Here is a 21464-nt window from a genome sequence, read left to right as displayed (position 1 = left end):
CTTCAGTGGATTCATTACATTCCTGACATCCCTCGCATGCAAATTTGTACAATACTGGGTTTTCAGGTCAAGTTGGGTGGGGGGCAGTGTGGAAAATTGTGGGCAAATGCAGAAACCCTTTTGTGAACCTACTGAAATCAGCTCACAAACAGAATATTAATTTAGATATTTCAGATTAGTATGGTTTAGCTGCACACAAGATGATTTTTAACTGATCCAAATTAGGGTGGAATTAATGAAAATATTGAAGTCGCATTATACAGAACCCAGTGGCTGGCCATTGGTTCAACACATCAACCAATAATGAAAACAAAGGATTGATCAACCAATAGAGACACAAGGAACTACAGATGCTGTAATCTGGAACAAAACAAAAACTGCTAGAGGAACTTAGCAGGTCAGGCAGCATCTGTGGAAGCAGAGGGATGGTTGGTGTTTTGGGTCAAGATCCTGCATCCAGATCAAGGTCTCAACCTGAAACGCCGATCACCCCTCTGCCTCCACAGATGTTGTCTGACCCACCGAGTTCCTCCAGTAGTTTGGTTTTTGATCAAAGGACCATGGAATGATACATGTAGTATTGGTTTATTATTGTACCGAGGTACAGTGAAAAACTTGTCTTGCATCCCGTTCGTACAGGTCAATTCATTACACGGTGCAGTTACATTGAGTCAGTACAGAGTGCATTGATGTAGTACAGGTAAGAACAATAACAGTACAGAGTTAAGTGTCACAGCTACAGAGAAAGTGCAGTGCAATAAGGTGTAAGGTCACAACAAGGCAGGTCGTGAGGTCAGAGTCCATCTTGTAGAGGAGGAATTTGGTCTATTAGGTTCATGCTGGCTTTTAAGCTACCTTCCAGCAGCTCCTATTCTTTCCTCAACTGCATCACAATTTTCAAATATTTATCTAATTCCCTTTTGAAAAGTACTTAATCAGATTTCACCACCCTTTTGAGCAGTGCGTTCCAAAGTAATGTAACTCAATATACAAAATATGCTCCATATATAACTCCAATTAAAGTCCTGGTACATTTCTAACAACTCTGATCTTGACATACCTCCTAGGACATACCGCCTAGCTTAAATTAAGTCTAGGTTAAAGCATGAACTGAAGCTTTGAATTGTTTACATTTTCATCACCTGTGTCAGATTTTTAGTAATATTTAAAACATAAAAATGTCAGATCACGAACAGGATTTTCGTTAGCATTGTGCTTTCATACCATAACTCAAAGTTCCTTTGGCATTGCTTTTAGGAAACAAAGACAAATTTAAATCTCCAGGAGAAATTGGGCTAAGTAAGCCTGATAACTTCAGAACATAGAGATTCATTTAAGCTATATACGACATAATGCTTTGAATTTATATCACGTAAGAAAACATGCATTTTGGAAAGCATTGTAGAAGTACTGCACTTTTTCCATCTCAGCATCACCACAGCATTACATGGAACACAGGCATCTTTAAATGCAGCACAGGATTCATAATGGAAAATGCTGACAACCAGAAACAAAATCTTGAAGAAAGAGGCACATAAATTATAGTTAAAACAATCATGTATATATATCTGAGTGATGCACATTTCATTTTTGTAGTTGTCAGGAAGATAAAAGATACTAGGATAAGAAACAAATTAGATCTATCGGTCTTAGTCAAGGTCATCATTCACCTCTTCTAATGTATTCTGCCCACCCTCCCCCTCCACCCAAACTCTTAATCATGCTGCCCATACCTTCCAACTCTTTTGTCACTGCCTCAAGGATACCTCGCTCTAACCACCTTTTGCCAATTTCTTATCCACCATAACCAGAGGAAAGGAGTAAACAAGTTTCCAAATTAGTTCGCTATGACTTCCAAATTTTCACTACTCCAGGAAAAAGTGCTTCCCAATCTAAATATCATAATTAGATCACTCCCGTACTTTTTTAAACTCAACAGAAACCATATTTAAGCAGCCTGCTTTTTACGATCTTACTTTCATTGAAAGAGCTTGTATTAGATTTAACAGATCAGATATTCAGCTTTCTTCACTTGCTTCCCCAAGTTAAGGTTGATATGATTACTTAATAAAAGGAATAAAACAATTATAATGATTTCAATCTTAAAATTAAAATGCAATTTGCCTCTTGGTCCTATTCCATCTAGTTGAAAAATGGCAAATGAAATTTAATCCAGAGAAGCATGATACAATGCACTTGGGCTGATTCAACAAGGCAAGGGAATATAGAATAAATGGCAGGATATTGAGTGCTGTGGAGGAACAGAGCAACCTTGGAGTGTACTTCCAAAAGATGCTTAAGATCAAGTCAATAAAGATGGGTAAAAAGGCACACAGGGTGCTCTTCTTTATTGGCCAAGGCATGGAACAGTAAGGTTATGCTAGAAGTGCATAGAACACTAGTCAGGCCACAGCTTGAGTGTGTCATACAAATGTGGTCACCATATTAAAGATGTAATTGTTTTGGGGAAAAGTCCAGAGGAGATTTACAAAGATGTTGCCAGGTGTGGAAAACTAACTATGAAGAAAGATTGAAAAGCTAGGGTTGCTTTCTCTGAAATACAGAATGAGGTGAGACTTAATTCCAGTGTATAAAGTTGAAAGGCCTAAATAAGCAAATAGATCCTTCATATTCATTCTTGAGCTTAAAAACAATCAGCAAGGATTTAAGTTAGAAGGATCAGAGGACAAGTAATTTGTGGTGGCAAGATCCCTTTCATCTTCTTAATCACCTAGACTTCCACCTTCCAAGTGGCATCAATTTTGTCCTATCAAAATGTATTACCTTGCAAGTACTTAACCTCGTCTACCAATAATTTAACCATTCTACAAGTATATTATTTTTCCTCACAATGTTCCAGTTTTCCTCCATATTGATCATCATGCCCCCTACAAATTTCATATTATCTGCACATTTAGAAATTATGCCTTTGATTTCAAAGTCTAAATTGTTAACAGTGGTCCCTGCACTTAACATTATCCCTCCTCATTCCTGTGAATAACAACCCTTTCAATTCTTTTGTTTTGAAACCAACCTGTAATCCATTCTGCTGCTTGACCTCTGACTCCACATTCTGCAACCCAAGTCTATTATGGTGTACTTTAATGATGGCCTTTTGAAAATCTTGATAAAGTACACCCACTCTTACCATTTTTCACTTTAATCATTTCTCCCTAATGAAGAGCCTGGAACTCAGTATCTGAAAAGGTGGTAGAGGTGGAAACTCACTCAAACGTAAAGCTTTCCAACATTTTGGTCAACGAAAGAAACATTAACTTTTCTAAATCCACTTTCATCTTCAGAAACAGTGGAGCAAGGGGTGAAGGCCAGAGATGTGAAGCATGTCAGAGATGGATAGATAACAAAACTTGGCTTCCAAATTTCAGAATTTCCACACCATTGTTATCCAGTGAGTGGTTCAAAAGACTAACGTCCTTCTCTACCATTACAGATCCTGGCATCACATGAACAAGAAAGGTGTTAGTAGACTGTGGGCTGTGGGCATTGTAATCTGGTGGTTTGGACTAGAACCACAATTAAACTTTCCAGCTCAAACTGATAGATTCAACATACAATGGCAACAGTTCTACTCTTACCACCTTTTTTTTAAAAACTACTCAATTTCTAAACTACTTGCCCGGCATGCAGTTTGATAAGCAGGAACTTCCTCAACCGTTATGAACCTACTCTTTAGTCCATGCCACCAAAAATCACTCAGCATCCAATGATACTTAAACCCAAATGACCAACCCCAAGATTAATGCAAACTCTTCACAAACCCAAACTAAGCTCCAAACAACACATCTATGTCAACATCAAAAGCCATCTCAAACCCACTTCTGCCTCAGTCAAGCTACTATGCACAACCTCAACTATGCTTTTGCTATCTCCCGTGTATTATTTCAACATCCATGGAAATTCCATTAGGAAAATTGCAGTAAATGCCAAGAATAGCAACCATACAAAATCAATAACAAAATCTCAATAGTGCCCAGTGGATAATAGCAACTATTTTTTTAAAACTGTAAACAGTTAAATAGCAAGTAGATTGATGATACTTAGTATTATGAATTGTGATCTCTACTGAAAGAACTCTACAGTTTAAATTTGACCCTTTTGCCAAAGATAACCATCCTAGTTACCTGTATTATTGCTTTTATAGTAAATTTACATTACTATGACACAAATGTGAGAATAACTCAGGTCTTCTGAATAAAAGGGAGATATTAAATCAATAAAGTTACATTTAAGCATGATTAGATCAGATATCTTTATTAGTCACACGTACATCATAACAGTGAAATTCATCTTTTGCAGTGTTCTAGGGGCAGCCTGCAAGTGTCACCACGCTTCTGGCGCCAACATAGCATGCCTACAACTTCCTAACCCATCGTCTTTGGGATGTGGGAGGAAACCAGAGCACCCAGAGGAAACCCATGCAGGCACAGGGAGAACGTACAAACGCCTTACAGATAGCGACTGGAATTGAACCCGGGTCACTGGTGCTGTAATAGCATTGCGCTAACCGCTACACTACTGTGCCTGCCCTTGAGGGACTGCATATCTAACAACTTCTGGCAATATTTAAAATCAAAGCAATCCCCGAGTGTATTTTAAAGGGATACTTGAGCTTATGACGTTCAATCCTGTTTTTAAACCTAAGTTTTCTGCCTCCAAGGAATTTACAGTATCAATTGACAGCAATGCAAAATAATGCAGATCAGCCATTCCAAACCCAAGTAAGCCAACTTGATGTGAAGATAAAAAAAAAAGGATCACAAAAATGCTTGACCGTTATTGAGCATATTCAAGACATTACCTAGACACTGACTGCATCCTTTTAGGATTGCAAAAAATTTTAGTGTGTAAAAATGGGTTACTAGTAAAGGTTGAATGTGATGCTGTAAGATGATGAAAACCAGAACTTGATTAAAGGTAATTATTCTCACTAGTTAACTTTGTTTCACTCTCCCCAGATACTACCCAATTTGCCAATGTTTCCTACACTGTTATAGTTTCAACTAATTTGCTTGGTATATCTCAAAGGTTGTGGCAAAGAAAAGGAAAGCAATGGGAAAAAACCTTATCTTTCAGCAACCAATAGATCTCCAAATCTGAAAAACCACAAGATATCATTTCTGAATTATAGACAAAGGTTTAAAGCAACAGATCAAAACCCTACACAATTTTGGAACTCTCATTTACAACAGCCCTCTCCTCCCCCCCCCACCGTTCTAATGCAAGACTTCAGGCTGCGATTTAAAATGGGTCAAGATACCTGGGGAGTAAGTAATGGATTAAAAAGTCACTTGCACAACTCCAGATTTTACAAAAAGCTCTTTGACATAAATTTCAGTATTTCTCAGGATACTTTTCCTGCAAAAGTATATGACATTTAAATAGCTACAGTATATATTTGCAATTATGGATATTGCTTAAAAAAATCTGCAACAATACAAATGTTTGGTGAATAAAGGCCATTCCACTGAGTCCATTTATTCAGGAGCCAAACTTTCTGCATAGTGTTTCCAGCATAACTCAGAGCATGCCTGATGTTTTTGTCCTTACTAGTCCATCTGACAGCTTCTGCATAAATTTCAAATTCTGTGACCCACTTTCCAAATGTTGGGCATCATATACACCACTTTAGTTGCAATCATGAACAACTTTGAAAAATTGCGTTGACAATTAAGAAAATGCTGGATCTTTTACTCACCACAAGTTTTAAAACAATCAAAAAACTAATGAATATCTAAATTAGGAACAAAGTGCAAACTTAATTTTGTAAAATTAACCCCAAAAAGTGTAATTTTAGTAATGTCATGTTAATGACAGCAACTTACAATATGCTTCCCTGACTTTTTTTTTGCTATTTCTGGTTTGTTACCATTTAGTGAATTGGCTATTAAAATTTTATAATAAATCAAAGCACAAATGAGAGGTCACTATGCTCATCCTAGAAGAACTGATTGCATCCAACATCCTCTTCCATGACGACAATATTAGATTACAGGTAAGAGAACTATTTGCAGGGTTTCAGCCAATGAGTCTTGCTCATTTTTATGCAAGTTGTTTACCCAACAATTATAGTTTAACAGTGCTCTGGATTTCTATTCCACTTACCTCATTTTCAAAGCAGAAGTACCAAATTTCTTAATCTAGTTCCGATACTAGGAGATCTTAGATTTCTCAGCACCACTAGAGCTAAATGATGAAATCAAAGTAGAGCCTAGTATGGAGACAAGAGAATGCAGATGCCAGAATCTAAAGCAACAATCTGCTGGAAGAACTCAGTGGGTCAAGCAGCATCTGTGGGGTGAAAGGAATTGTCAATGTTGAAACCCTGCATCAGGGCAATTCCTCCCCCAACCCCCACAGGTGCTGCTTGACCTGCTGAGTTCCTCTAGCAGTTTGTTGGAGCCTAGTATGTCTTAGATATTCATTCCGCCAAGTACCATTCTGTTTATTCAGAAGGCAACAAGTTCAAGGTCTGCTCTGAGATAAGTACATAACCACAGTCTCCATCTACCTGCAATCACCTTTCCTGGATGCAGAGAGCTGAACAAACTGACCCATCACACAAAAAGGCATCTGGCAAGATGGAGAGGACTCCAAGTGTGCCTCAAGACATCCTGAGGCACTACTCCTAAAGCACCCAGCATTAAACAAATCACTGCCTATCAAATGCTTCATAAAGAGTTAAGTAGGCAATTTTTAAATGTACACAGTGGATGGTATATGTATGGAACCAGCTGCCAGAGGAAATGGTTGACGCAGATACATTAGATGCATTTGAGAAGTATGTGGACAGATAGATGGATGACAAGAGTTTAGAGGGATATGGGCCAAGTGTTGGGAAATGGGATTAGCTTGAATATACAGCTTGGTCAGCATGGACAAGAATGGGACGAAGGGCCTTTTTCCGTGCTGTACAACTCTAAAGACTAAGTGGCTGTGATAAAGGCAATTTATCAATTATTTCAATATTTTACTTAGACATTAAAACATTGTTTGTAATTTCAATTATTTGTTAAGAGTTTTAAAATAAAATACACGAAACACATACCCCCACCCTCCCACAGGGTCAACAACGCCATAAAAATTAACAGGGTCTCAATTTGTACAAGTTGGTATAAAGCTGCCAGATGCAAAGTGCACCATTTGCTCAGTGATTCACTGCTCAAACAGTAGGCCCAATGACAAATCCAGCAATAGAACAGTCAGATGCACTAGCATGTGACCTTTAGGATGTCTCAGACCTTCATGTTTGACCATGTACAAGCTTAAATCCAAATTGTCCCAAGGTGCAAGGAGCTCAAAATCACTCAGCATAACTTGGCCCATTAAACCAAGACAAAAAGCATCATATTAGAGCTTAGGAATTCTTCTAGTGCCTGGCCAATTATTTGCCTTTCAACAAACATTAAAAACTGACTGGATTTTTCATGGTTGCTTGTGAAACCTTGTGCACAAATTGGCTGCAGGTTTCTCCTACTACCTATGTTTTAAAAGTACTTAATTAGGTATGAAGCTTTATGGAGAGGTCATGAGAGGGACTACAAAAACACCTACAGTTTCTTTTTATTGCTATATTCAAATCCTGGAATTCTGATGTCACTAAACCTTATGAGGCAGAATACAATTGATGTGATTGGGGATCAAGTAGAAATGTCTCCATGGCTGGAGTTGTACTTTGCACAAAAAGGATGTTAGCTATTGTCATCCCAGCAGAGGTCCAATCATCTTCAACTACTTCATCCACGACTCTGTATGCATCCAAAAGGTCAGAAATGTGTTTGTATGCACACAAACTGTCAGCAATCTTCAATACAGTTCACAAAAACAGCAAAGCAGTGCACATCTAAGCAGCAGCAAATGGTGAACAACATTCATGACTGGGCTAAAAAATGTAAAATAAAATTTGCACCATACAATACTATCGCCAACTCCAACACCGAAGGGCCTGCATTGTGCTATACTGTTCTATGTGTCTAAAACCACTCTTGACATTCAACAGCACTTATCACCAAATCTATCCACGTCCCAAGGACCACCATTAAGCAGTAACCCTTCCGGACTGGCTACCTAATACTGTGGCAATTCTACTAGACTAACTGTATAACACTGTGGCTACTAAAACCAGATCAGTGAGTATCCTGTGGTAATCAGATGACCCCATGGCTCCTAAAATCCTTACCATCTTCAAGGCACAAATTAGGAGTGCAATGGAGTATTTTCCAAACCCCCAGATGAGCAAAACCCAAACAATATTTAAAATGCTCAACACCTTACAAAATGGAGGAGTCAGTTCAGCAGACATCAAATTCACCAGCCTAAAGATTCATTCTCTCCATCTGCAACTTATGGCTGCAGTCTACCAGCAACAAAATGCATTGTAGTTAGGAGACAAAATTCTGCAGATGCTGGAATCTGGAGCAAGACAAAAAGTGGAGGAATTCAGGTCAGGCAGCATCCATGGAGGGAAATAAACAGTCGACGTTTCAGGCCAATACCCTTCATCAGGACTGGAAAAGAAGAGGGCGGAAGCCAGAATAAAAGGTGGGGGGAGGGGAAGGGGCACACGCAGGCAGGGGATAGCCGAGTTCAGGTGAGAAAGGGAAGGTAGGTGGGAGGGGAAGGGGGAAAAGATGTAATAAGTTGAGAGGTGATAGGTAGAAGAGGTCAAGGGCTGAAGGAGGAATCCAGTACGAGGGCAGTGGACCATGGAATAAAGGATGGACAAGGGATGGAGAGGAGATGGGCAGGTCATCTAGGCAGGGGAAGGGAGCCACAGGAATAAGGGAAATCCAAGGAGTGGGGGGGGGGGGGTGGGAAGAAAGAGGGGGTGGGGTTACCAGAAGTTAGAGAAATCGAAGTTGATGCCATCAGGTTGGAGACTCCCAAGGCAGAATGAGGTGTTGTTCTTCCAACCTGTGCCTGGCCTCAACGTAGCAGTAGATGTGGTCATGGATAGAAAAGTTAGTATGGGAGTGGGATGTGGAATTGAAGTGGGTGGCCACCGGGAAGCCCTGGCTGTTGCGGTGGACAAAGATGCTTGATGAAGTGGTCACCCAATCTGTCAGGTCTCACCAATGTACAGGAGACCGCACTGGGAGCACTGGATGCAATAAATGACACCCTTGGACTCACAGGTGAAGCACTGCCCCACCTGGCAGGATTGCCTGGTACCCTGAATGGTAGTGAGGGAGGTGGTGTAGGGACAGGTGTAGCACTTGGTGCGGTTGCAGGCCTAAGTGCCAGGGGAGTTATCAGTGGCGAGGGACAAGGTGGACAAGGGAGTCACGGAGAGAACGGTCCCTTCGGAAAGAGAGGGGGTGAGGGGAAGTTGTGCATTGCAGTTTCTTGTTTTGGCTACTCCAATACCACTGCACAACTCTGCAACCTCTACCACCAAGGACAAGGGGCACATGGGGACCCCCTACCGGCATGCAAGTACTCTGCCTTGGAAATATATTGCTGTTCTCTCATCAGCTGGAACTCCTCTACCTACAATGTCCGCATTCCATAAATAAAAATAAAATAGTATAACTATTTTAGCTAATTGCAGCTTTTGAACAACAACCTTCCCAAAACTTTAATGCATGAAAGATCTATTTTTCAACATATTCTTCAGTCAGCTAGGTAACTACTGCAAAGAAAAATGATGAATTATGTATTACTCAAATGTCATCGTTATAAACGCAGATATGTTGGACATGCTCTGTGTGAAGCCTATATCAAAGGTCTATAGCTGTGCATTCTTTCACCTTACCTCATGAGGCTGCATAACCTTTTAAAATGGATGCAAAAAGATGTATTTGTACTACACAAAGCTACATAAATTATGCCAGTGTAAACAGACTGCTTACTTGCTCGCTGTCCCAGCATGAACCTCCCATTGCTGCAGTGCAGGCGCATTTTCTATTTTCTAGGCTTACGTCATTCCTCCAAATGTATTAGCATCTCTTACTGATTCTACCATCTCCCCTTTTGTCAATTTCCACCCCTTCCCAACCACATCACCCTATTTTTCTAAATCTTTATCAAAGTCTAGTTCATTTTATTCCTTCACCTCCCGTAATCTCTCTAGCTACAACCATTTCATTCATAACAAGTGACACCAGCAATGCACTGCCATTATATACTGACAGGGCAGAGAGTCAGCTCCGAGTTAACTCTGCCATTCAAATACATCACAGATGAACAGCACCCAAATTCCATTTGACCATCATTATTCAGCATCCCTCAATGCTAGTTTTCCAAATTTTTTCCTCACATTCCTAACTGCTCTCCTAAATAACTAGCTCAATTTAAGATGTGTTATTTTTCATCCCCAGAGAAAAGTTTTTCCATAAGCACTATATCAGGTGGGATACCATGCATTCTTTCATACGAATCAGAGAGATACAGCATTGAAACAGGCCCTCTGACCCACTGAGTCACACAAACCATCAAGCAATCATTTACACTAATCCATTTTTTATTCTCTCCATGTTCTCATCAACTACCCCCTTAATACCCCCAGATTCTACCACTCTCCTACACACTAGAGTCCATTTACAGTGGCCAATTAACCTCCCAACCAGCACATCTTTGGGATGTGGGAGGAAACCGGAGCACCTGGAGGAAGCCCATGCAACCACAAGGAGAACGTGCAAATTCCGAAGGCATCACACAAGGCTGTGGATGGTTAGTTACCAAATAGAGGCCAGAAGAATTCAAGGGATGGTCATCCTATGTGCGCGCGTGCCATTTCTGGTGATCTAGGCAAGAGATTTCCACTTTGCTTGATGACCAAAGTTTAAGAATGGTTCACGTGCTCTCACACAGTTACTGATGCTTGGACCAGCCATGATCGATTTCTGAATTGAAATATTCATCACGTGTTTACTGGGCAATTCAAAGCTGTTCCGTGATGCAGGCTGAGCCTTCTACCTTCAGTAACTTTTCAGGCCACAAAGGCAGCCCAAACCATGAAAGAGCCACAGGTTTCCCCCCCCACAGTCTAGTTTGGCAGGTTGAAAGTCAATGTTTATTTGTACTAATTTTCTATTTCCAACTTTAAAAAAATCCTTATAGAGAATTTGACATTCTCAATCTACCACAATCATGCTACCACTAAAATCAGAATTATAAACCTGGATTACCAGTCCAGTAGAATATCCACCGCCACATCCCCCATTCATCAAATTTGGCTTTTTGATAAACAGTTACACAACTAAGCAGACACTATAAAGCAATTTCTGATAGCTGGAAAATAGCTTTCAAAACAATGAGCCAAGCTATCAATGTAATGTTTCTTCATTGAAAAAATTTCACACAACAGAATCACACAGACAAGTCCATGAGAGTATGTTATCTACCACTCAGAGGTCTGCTCAGTTTTCTTTCTGTGCAATATTAATCATTTGATCAACAATTGATACATAAAGCCCTATAAAGAGGATCTAGAAAACTGACAAATTGATCAATGTGGTCTGGAGGAATAAATGTTAATCAAAACTTTGTTCATCAAAATACTACTGGAGCTGTGTGCACTTTTTAAAAAATGTATTAACAGTTACTTTATATAACATTGGTTAGGCCAGAGCTGGAATACTGTGTTCAATTCTGTTCTTTAAACTATGGGAAGGACACGATTGCACAGTGAGAGTACAAAGGAAAATCAGTCAGATGCCTGCGATGGAGTATTTCGATGATGAGGAAAGGCTGAGTTTATTTAAAAACCTTGGAGCAGAGGAGGCTGTGGGCTATACAAAATCATGGGGCATAGATAGGGTAGCAGCAGGAAAAGTTTCCACATACCAGAAATGTATAAATTAGATTTAGAGTAAAGTGAGCGAGATTTGGAGGGGATCTAGAGAGGTTTTTATTCCGCCTGGAGGCATTTATAAACTAGAACACACTGAATGAGGGGGTATGGAGGTAAATAATATTGCAATATTTTATCAAAATGATATTACATCTCACTTAAATAAGCAATGGGTGCTTGCTGCATGGCTTTCACATTATTGCTCTTCCACTGAACTTTTCAACTTGAATAGCTTTAATTAAAATATTTTCCATCTCCCATTTTTTGCCACATCTCCATTAACCAGAACACATTAGCTTTGCACTCCATTTCTTTCTAGAGAGAATTTGGAGTGCATTTTCTCAGCTGGGACACCTTAGCATACCACTGGGATACGTACAGTCCACTGTTAATGCAAGAGATTGTTATGCAAGGCCAAGGCATAACAATGTTTCAAACCACAATACACTTGCCAAATACTACATTACACACCAAACTGCAAACTCAACTGTTCAATAGTTAATTCTATCCGCAAATTATGGCAATAATAATTGTTGCATGTATTCAATTTACTGATCTCATTCATGGCTTAAGTACAGCCATTTACTTGTTGTACACTCCATCAAAACACAAGATTGTGGTGCAAGTTCCACTTCAAGGGCTTGGCACAAACATCTAGGTGAGTGCAAGGCCTAACTCAATACTTTGATGAAAGATCACCTAAGATTAACCAGACACAGTAAAGGAAAGTCATTCAACCTGAGACTGAATCCAGCAAGTCACATCTGCTTTCCAAGGCAGATGTAATATGTCCAATGATACTATTTCAAAGAGCAGTGAGTTAACCCCATTTCCTTTGCCAAATATTACCCTTCTCCCATCCCTTCATTATTTGAGCCCAAATCAAATCTCATTGTTTTCTATCCGAATAGAAAACATTACTTTCCAAGTCTTTTGTTTCAGTCATTTTCATATACCAGGAAACGTCCTGCTAGCTCAACATCCTTAACCCATGCTCAGACATTAAAATGATGCATTGGGTTTGGTACCTGGAAGTTCATCCATCTTCCATGGATGTTTATATTTGGGAACGATTAAAGAAAACAGATCACAGAATAAGCAAAAGACTTAAGCACTAGATTTTCAAGTTTATTCTGCAACATTCCAAGAACTCAAAAGTTACATCAAACCTTCAAAGAAGTAATTTCTTTTTTTTAAGATTTAAGGTTAGTCCTAAAGAGTTTGTTGTTACTCAGCACAGTAGTTATACCTTATTTAATTAGTGGTTATACAATTATGGGTCAAGAGCACATGCACAACACACACAACCTAGTTAGGCCTGCTGGGAATGGATTCCAGTTATTTTACATACATAATTTCACTCACTCTCAAGTCAAAATATTTCTATTGTTAAAAATCAAATTAATTAGGCATAGGCAGTGTGCAAGTCTTTCATTTAGGGAAGCTGCATTTAGGGATGTTGGAGATAAAGGGGAAATAGATCAGACAAACCCAAAACATAGCCAGCAGCCAATGCAAGTTGGTGCCCCAAATAACAGGTTACCCATGCAGCAGTGGTTTCTGCACTTAGAGCCAAGCCTCATTAAACACTCTGCCTGCTTCACAACTACAGTGATTGTGACAAGAGGAGCCACACCAAATGTTTTTCAGCAAGCTGTGTCACTCTCAAACACCAATGACATGTTGTGACTCACCTGCATCAGGCAGCTGCCCATGGCAAAATGAGCAGCAATCCAAAGAACTAAAACCTCCTCCTGCTGATTTATGGCCAGAGAACTATGCCCAGTGGTAGCTCAAATGTTGAGCCATTGCTCACAACACTCCCCAAACTAACATGTGCATGATTTGCACTGACATCAGTGCAACACTATGCAAGAAAGCAGTGGCCATCACCTAACATTAATGCATTTTTGCCACAAAACATTTGGACCAAAGGTTTTGACAATGCATGGCAGGTTTTATGATTTTATTATTGATTTCTGCATATTTGTGTTTCTACTTTGGGTAATGATTGTAAGCCTCTTCATGGTGTAAAATTGTTGATAAATTTGTTTGCCCAGACTGCCCTATTTGTAATCATACAAATTTAAATTGATAAATATGCCTAAAAATAAACAATGTTATCTGTTGAAATCAAATCAAAATAGAATTCTGCCAAGCCCTGCTTATACTGCATACCTTGCAGAAGCATGGAATAAAGTTTGTTCACTTCCCTAATCTTAAAGCAACCAGTTTGATCTGCATTTCTTAAAATATTTATGCGTACAGATTAAATGAGAATAGCATGCAAACTTCCTAAACATTTAAATATGGACTATGGCAAGGCAAAGTAAATTTCACAGCAAGGTGCCCAATTTCTAAACAATCATTCACAATCAAGCAAATTCAGCAACTGCAGAGTAGATCCTATTCCACAGAAAAAACATGGCATTTTACCTAAGCCTCCAACTTATTCTTGAAGAAGAATCTCAAACATTAAAAGTTAGAATATCCTTGCCAAAATTACAATTACATGTAGTTTAGCCTGAGGGTGTTGTGCAACACCCTATTTCTATTTGTAACTATTGCCTTTGAGCAGTATTGTCTGACCCATGGCCCAAACATTTAAGACTCAGGTTTCCAACATGTTATTGTTTCTGATAACCAACATCTTTGAGATGAACTAGACCTGAAATATTTAATCCAAAAAGAATCACATGATTGCATGCAAAATTAAAAATAGTACAAAGCCTTCACCACATTCAAAAAAGTATCAGGATGAGCATTTTGAAGAGCTATGATTACGTTATGGCCCAGAGGTAAGAAGTGGAACAAACAGACATTTTTGCTGGCATGGATACAATGGACCAAATGGCCTGCTCCTGTGCCGTAAATTCAAATGATTCTATGTGTTGAACGTAGTCACCACAAAACTGCACTTTCTGCTCACCCAACAGCCAAGCATAAAATATTTAACTAAAATGAAATTTATCTCTGAAATGAAAAATTGAATTCAGATCAATTATAGATTAAAACAGGTACCAATTGAACAAATTCAGGATGCAAGGAAGAAGTTCTAATAGGCAGTAGCATTTAGAGGAACTGGAATATTTTACACTGAACATCTCACATTGCCAGTCATGGATGTAGAAGAACAAGCAGGTTCTGCAAGAATACCCACAGCCCATTCCACAGAGGAAGATGAGACGTACAGCATCTTAAAAACTGACAACTGAGCAGGCAATCTACATTTCTGTATTGCAATTTCTGTACATTACCAAACATATATATAATTATTCCAACTGGCAAAAATATGAAGTACCTGAAGACAAGAGTACTTTATTTTGGAGAGGGGAGGTAAACAGGGCAGATCTATAAAGACCAACAGCAAAAAACTAATGCATTAAAAGAACATAGCGTCAACTATGTTCAATGCAATATTGCTTTGGCACTTAACGCAAAAAAAAACGAATAAGTGAGCACATTCAATAAAGCCAACGCTGTTAAAAGATTAAAACCAAAAAACTGCATGATGAATGTGCCAAAGTCGGCAGCGAGGTATAATACTGTGCACCAGAGTGTTGGATACATCCTCCTAGGAAATAACGAACTCCTCTGGTAAGCACTTTTGAATCAAAAATGTGTTCAGTACAGTTCTATCCCTTTTGCAATAACTTAGGCTAAATGTTATTTCGATGAACATCCACACGTATATACAAAACGGATTGACGTGTCTAAATTAGCGCAATTGCATCAGAGAAAATGAAGGGTAAAAACTGAAGGAATTTTTAGGCTGAGACAGTCGAAAGAGCAATGTATACCGTCCCTAGAGTTCCTGAAAGCTTTTCCTAATGTTCAAAATGGACCAAATTAGTGAGAAACTATTAAAACATTTATGCCTCGGTCATTTAGTGCAATTGACATCGTTCTTAAAACTAATAGATTTTAATGCCTTTCAGCTCCTTAAAACCAGCAGCCATAACCCGTCCATTTTAAGTACTCGTATCATGCTTCTAAACAGCAGAAACAAGAAATGGCATTGCTTCAAGATGCAATCCGCACATTTCACATTTACATATTTTTTAAAAATACAAGCTACATATCTACAAAAATTAGTTATTCTGTTACATTTAGGTATTGACAGAAAGACCTGGCCAGTATAACATTAGCGGGTCTTTTCCGCGTTTGGGGGGGGGGGGGGCGGAGGTGTTTGCTGAGGTTGTTCACTAACTGAAAAGAAAATATTGTCGCCATCACAAAGAAAACACTTCCAACAACTGAACGAATATACTAGACACGGAACCGCCTTTATTTTAATTGTGCTTCAGATGCAGCCTTGCGCCTTGAAAACACCATCTCAATGTTCATTTTAAAACAAACATGACAAAAATGTATCCCACTCCACAGACTGCAGCGAGTAAAGAAGGGCTGGGAAAGGGAACGTGAAAGGGGGGGAAAAAATCAAAATACTTGCTCTTGTTGGGTTTGGCGTAAGGAGGGACAGAAGGAAGTTAAATTAGGGAAAATGCAATTTAATGCATTTTCTTCTGAGCTTTGGGGCTGTTTCCGCGCCTCGCTGCATTCCTGAGGTGAGAGAAAGAGCCCTTCATCGTCTCTGGGACTGAGCAGCAGTGGACGAGGGGGCTCCTGCGCCAGCAACGTCCATTTTAGTTCATTATTTCCCTTCCCTTTCCCCCCCCCCCCCCCCCTCCACGTCCCTTCACAGGGAACCCGGGATCCCAAAACACACGAAGCCCGTGCGATCACCCTCCCGCACTGACACTTCGACGGCCGAGTTAGGGTGGGAGGGAAGAGTGAATGCCGCCGCAGCCGGCCCTGCCCCCCTGCACAACTCAGTCAGCAGCCACAACAAACGTCCATCTTAAAACACAAAAAAACTCCCTCTTTTTTATTGTTTCTCTCCCTTCTCCTCACTTGCAAAGGCACAAAAAAAAACAGCGGTGCGTCTGGCGGCTCCGCAGCTGCATTTTTAAAAGAAAGAGCAGGGACTTACCAGCGACTACGGGACCGAGCACCTCCCTCCCTGCCTGCCTGCTTGTGGATAGTTTCTCTCTCTCACTCTCTCCTCCGCACCGCTCGGTCTCCTTCTCAAAAACGAACCCAGCCAGAGGGGGAGGGAAGCGGCAGAAACGCCACATCCGGCACACCTCTGCCCGCCCGCGTCACGACGTACGGAAGGGAACCAGCCCACCCCCTCCCGGCTGTCAATCACCCACGCTGACGTCATAAGAGATCGAATCTGCCGTGCGGTTCCCGGCCATTCGGCCCCTCTGGTCCCATCATCCATATATAGAACATAGAACAGCACAGGACAGGCCTTTCGGCCCACAAGGTTGTGCCGACATTTTATCCTGCTCTAAGATCTATCTAACCCTTCCCTCCCACATAACCCATTATTTTTCTATCATTCATGTGTCTAAGAGTCTCTTAAATAGATAAGATAACTTTATTAGTCACATGTACATAGAAACACACAGTGAAATGAATCATTTTGCGTAGAGTGTTCGAGGGACAGCCTACAAGTTTCACCACGCTTCCGGCACCAACATAGCATGTCCACAGCTTCCTAACCTGTACGTCTTTGGAATGTGGAAGGAATCCGGATGTATCTACCCCTACAACCTCCACAGGCAGTACATTCCAGGCAACCACCACTCTCTGTGTAAAAAACTCCAATCACCTTAAAATTATGTCCCCTCGTGTTAGCTACTGTCGCACTGGGAAAAAGTCTCTGACTGTCCACTTCGATCTATGTCTCATTATTCCCCATCTCTTTGCCGACCTCCCTGTAGCTAGAGGCACAAGGGACTGCGGATGCTGGAATGTGGAGTTGGAAGAACTCAGCAGGTCCAGCGGCATCTGTAGGAGGAAAGGAATTGTCGATGTTCCAGGTCAAACCCTGCATCAGGGTTGTTGCAAACTGCTCTGCCCAAGACCCGCAAGAAATTGCAGAGAGTTGTGGATACAGCTCTGTCCATCATGAATACCAGCCTTCCCTCCATTGACTCTGTCTACATTTCCCCCGCTGCCTCAGGAAAGCAGACAACTTAATAAAGACCTCTCCCACCTTCGTCATTATCTTCTCCCCCCTCCTCCCTTTGATCGGGCAGAAGATACAAAAGCCTGAGGACACATTTCACCAGGCTCAAGGACAGTTTCTACCCCTCTGTTATAATAATCTTGAACAAATTTCTTGTACAATAAAGATGAACTCTTGATCTCTTAATCTACCTCATCATGGCCCTTGCACCTGAACTGTCTACCTGAACTGCACCTTCTCTGTAACTGCATTCTGTTATTTTTTTCCTTTTGTAGGGCAGGCACAGTAGTGTAGCGGTTAGCATAATGCTATTACAGCGCCAGCGACCCGGGTTCAATTCCGGCCGCTGTCTGTAAGGAGTTTGTACATTCTCCCCTTGTCTGCGTGGGTTTCCTCTGGATGCTCCAGTTTCCTCCCACATTCCAAAGACGTACAGGTTAGGAAGTTGTGGCATGCTATGTTGGCGCCGGAAGCGTGCGACACTTGTGGGCTGCCCCCAGAACATTCTACGCAAAAGATGCATTTCACTGTGTGTTTCAATGTACATGTGTCCAATAAAGATATCTTATCTTACCTCTACGTACTTATGTACGGAATCATTTGTTTGGATGGCATGTAAACAAAGCTTTTCGCTGTATCTCAGTACATAGAAACATAGAAAAACTACAGCACAATTCAGGCCCTTCGGCCCACAAAGCTGTGCCGAACATGTCCCTACCCTAGAAATTACTAGGCTTACCCATAGCCCTCTATTTTACTCAGCTCCATGTACCTATCTAACAGTCTCTTGAAAGACCCTATCGTATCCACCTCCACCACCGTTTCTGGCAGCCCATTCCACACACTCACCACTCTCTGAGTAAAAAACTTACCCCTGACATCTCCTCTACATCTACTCCCCAGCACCTGAAACCTATGTCCTCCTGTGGCCACCATTTCAGCCCTGGGGAAAAGCCTCTGACTATCTACCCGATCAATACCACTCATCATCTTATACACCTCTATCAGGTCCCCCCTCATCCTCCGTCTCTCCAAGGAGAAAAGGCCAACTTCCCTCAGCCTGCTTTCATAAGGCATGCTCCGCATTCCAGGCAGCATCCTTGTAAATCTCCTCTGCACCCTCTTTATGGCTTCCACATCTTTCCTGTAGGGAGGCGACCAGAACTGAGCACAATACTCCAAGTGGGGTCAGACCAGGGACCTATATAACTGCAACAATACCTCTCGGCTCCTAAATTCAATTCCCCGATTGATGAAGGACAATACACCATATGCCTTCTTAACCACAGAGTCAACCTGCGCAGCCGCTTTCAGCGTCCTATAGACTTGGACCCCAAGATCCCTCTGATCCTCCACACTGCCAAGAGTCCTACCATTAATACTATATTCTGTCAACATATTTGACCTACCAAAATGAACCACTTCACACTTATCTGGGTTGAACTGCATCTGCCACTTCTCAGCCCAACTCTGCATCCTATCTATGTCCCTCTGTAACCTCTGACAGCCCTCCAAACTATCCACAACACCCTCAACCTTCGTGTCATCTGCAAACTTACTAACCCACCCCTCCACTTCCTCATCCAGGTCGTTTATAAAAATCACAAAGAGTAAGGGTCCCAGTACAGATCCCTGAGGTACACCACTGGTCACCGACCTCCACTCAGAACACGACCCTTCAACAACCTCTCTTTCCCTTCTGTGGGCCAGCTGGTTCTGGATCCACACTGCAATGTCCCCCTGGATCCCATGTCTCCTCACTTTCTCCATAAGCCTCGCATGGGGAACCTTATCAAACGCCTTGCTGAAATCCATATACACTACATCTACTGCTCTCCCTTCATCGATGTGCTTAGTCACATCCTCAAAAAATTCAATCAGGCTCATAAGACAGGACCTGCCCTTGACAAAGCCATGCTGACTATTCCTAATCATATTATACCTCTCCAAATGTTCATAAATCCTGCCTCTCAGGATCTTCTCCATCAGCTTACCAACCACTGAGGTAAAACTCACCGGTCTATAATTCTCTGGGATATCCCTACTCCCCTTCTTGAATAAGGGAACAACATCCGCAACCCTCCAATCTTCCGGAACCTCTCCCGTCTCCATCGATGACGCAAAGATCATCGTCAGAGGCTCCGCAATCTCCTCCCTCGCCTCCCACAGCAACCTGGGGTACATCTCATCTGGTCCCGGCGACTTATCTAACTTGATGCTTTCCAAAAGTTTCAGCACAACCTCTTTTTTAATATCTACATGCTCAAGCTTTACAGGCCGCTGCAAGTCCCCACTACAATCCCCCAGATCCTTTTCCGTAATGAATACTGACGTAAAGTATTCATTAAGTACCTCCGCTATTTCTTCCGGATCCATACACACTTTCCCACTGCTGCACTTGATAGGCCCTATCCTTTTGCATCTCATCTTCTTACTCTTCACATACTTGTAGAACACCTTGGGGTTTTCCTTAATCCTGCCCGCCAAGGTCTTCTCATGTCCCCTTCTGGCTCTCCTAATCTCTTTCTTAAGTTCCTTCCTTTTAGCCTTGTACTCTTCCAGATCTCTAACATTACCTAGCTCTCCGTACCTTTTGTATGCTTTTCTTTTCCTTTCGACTAGATTAATTATAGCCTTCGTTCACCACGGTTCCTGTATCCTCTCGTGACTCCCCTGCCTCATCGGAACATGTCTATGCAGAGCTCCACACAAATACCCGCTGAATATTTGCCACATATCTTCTGTACTTTTCCCAGAGAACATCTGTTCCCAATTTAATCTTCCAATTTCCTGCCTGAGAGTCTCGTAATTCTCTTTACTCCAAGTAAACGCCTTTCTAGTCTGTCTGTTCCTATCTCTCTCCAGTGCTAACGTAAAGGAGATAGAATTATGATCACTATCACCAAAATGTTCACCCACTGAGAGATCTGACACCTGACCAGGTTCATTTCCCAATATCAAATCAAGCACAGCCTCTCCTCTTGTAGGTCTATCTACATATTGTGTCAGGAACCCTTCCTGAACACACCTAACAAACTCCACCCCATCTAAACCCCTCACTGTCTGGAGATGCCAGTCGATGTTTGGGAAATTAAAATCCCCGATCACAACAACTGTTATTCTCACACCTTTCTAGGATCTGCTTCCCTATCTGCTCCTCAATAACCCTGTCATTATTGGGCAGCCTATAAAAAACACCCAGTAAAGTTATTGACCCCTTCCTGTTCCTAACCTCCACCCATAGAGACTCCGTAGACAATCCCTCCACAACGTCCACCTTTTCCGCAGCCGTGACACTATCTCTGATCAACAGCGCCACTCCCCCACCTCTTTTGCCTCCCTCACTGTCCTTCCTGAAACATCTAAAACCCGGCACTTGAATCAACCATTCCAGCCCCGGAGCCATCCAAGTCTCTGTAATGGCCACCACATCATAGCTCCAAGTTTCGATCCAAGCTCTAAGCTCATCCGCCTTGTTCACAATACTCCTTGTGACAGTAATAAGTCAATTACCAATTACCAATAAATTTTTGGATTTCTGAACTGCAAAGTGCTATTGATGCCCACTCATTTGTCTGGAAATTAGTTCACATAGCAGCTGATTTTAGAGAC

General features: G+C 41.3%; 1 protein-coding gene across 2 annotated transcripts in view; it reads right to left on the bottom strand.

Annotated features, from left to right (window-relative positions):
* fam168a (family with sequence similarity 168 member A) overlaps positions 1–16955 on the bottom strand; it is a 79508-nt gene extending 62553 nt beyond the window's left edge. For both annotated transcript variants that reach the window (XM_052026679.1, XM_052026680.1), the window contains exon 1: positions 16806–16955. The gene's annotated coding sequence lies outside the window, so the exon portion shown is untranslated. The remainder of the gene's footprint in view (positions 1–16805) is intronic.
* Positions 16956–21464: the final 4509 nt, after the last annotated feature.

Source organism: Pristis pectinata, chromosome 11 (assembly GCF_009764475.1).
Source record: "Pristis pectinata isolate sPriPec2 chromosome 11, sPriPec2.1.pri, whole genome shotgun sequence".
In the NCBI taxonomy this organism is placed as follows: Eukaryota; Metazoa; Chordata; class Chondrichthyes; order Rhinopristiformes; family Pristidae; genus Pristis; species Pristis pectinata.
This window is presented reverse-complemented; position numbering and strand designations above follow the sequence as displayed.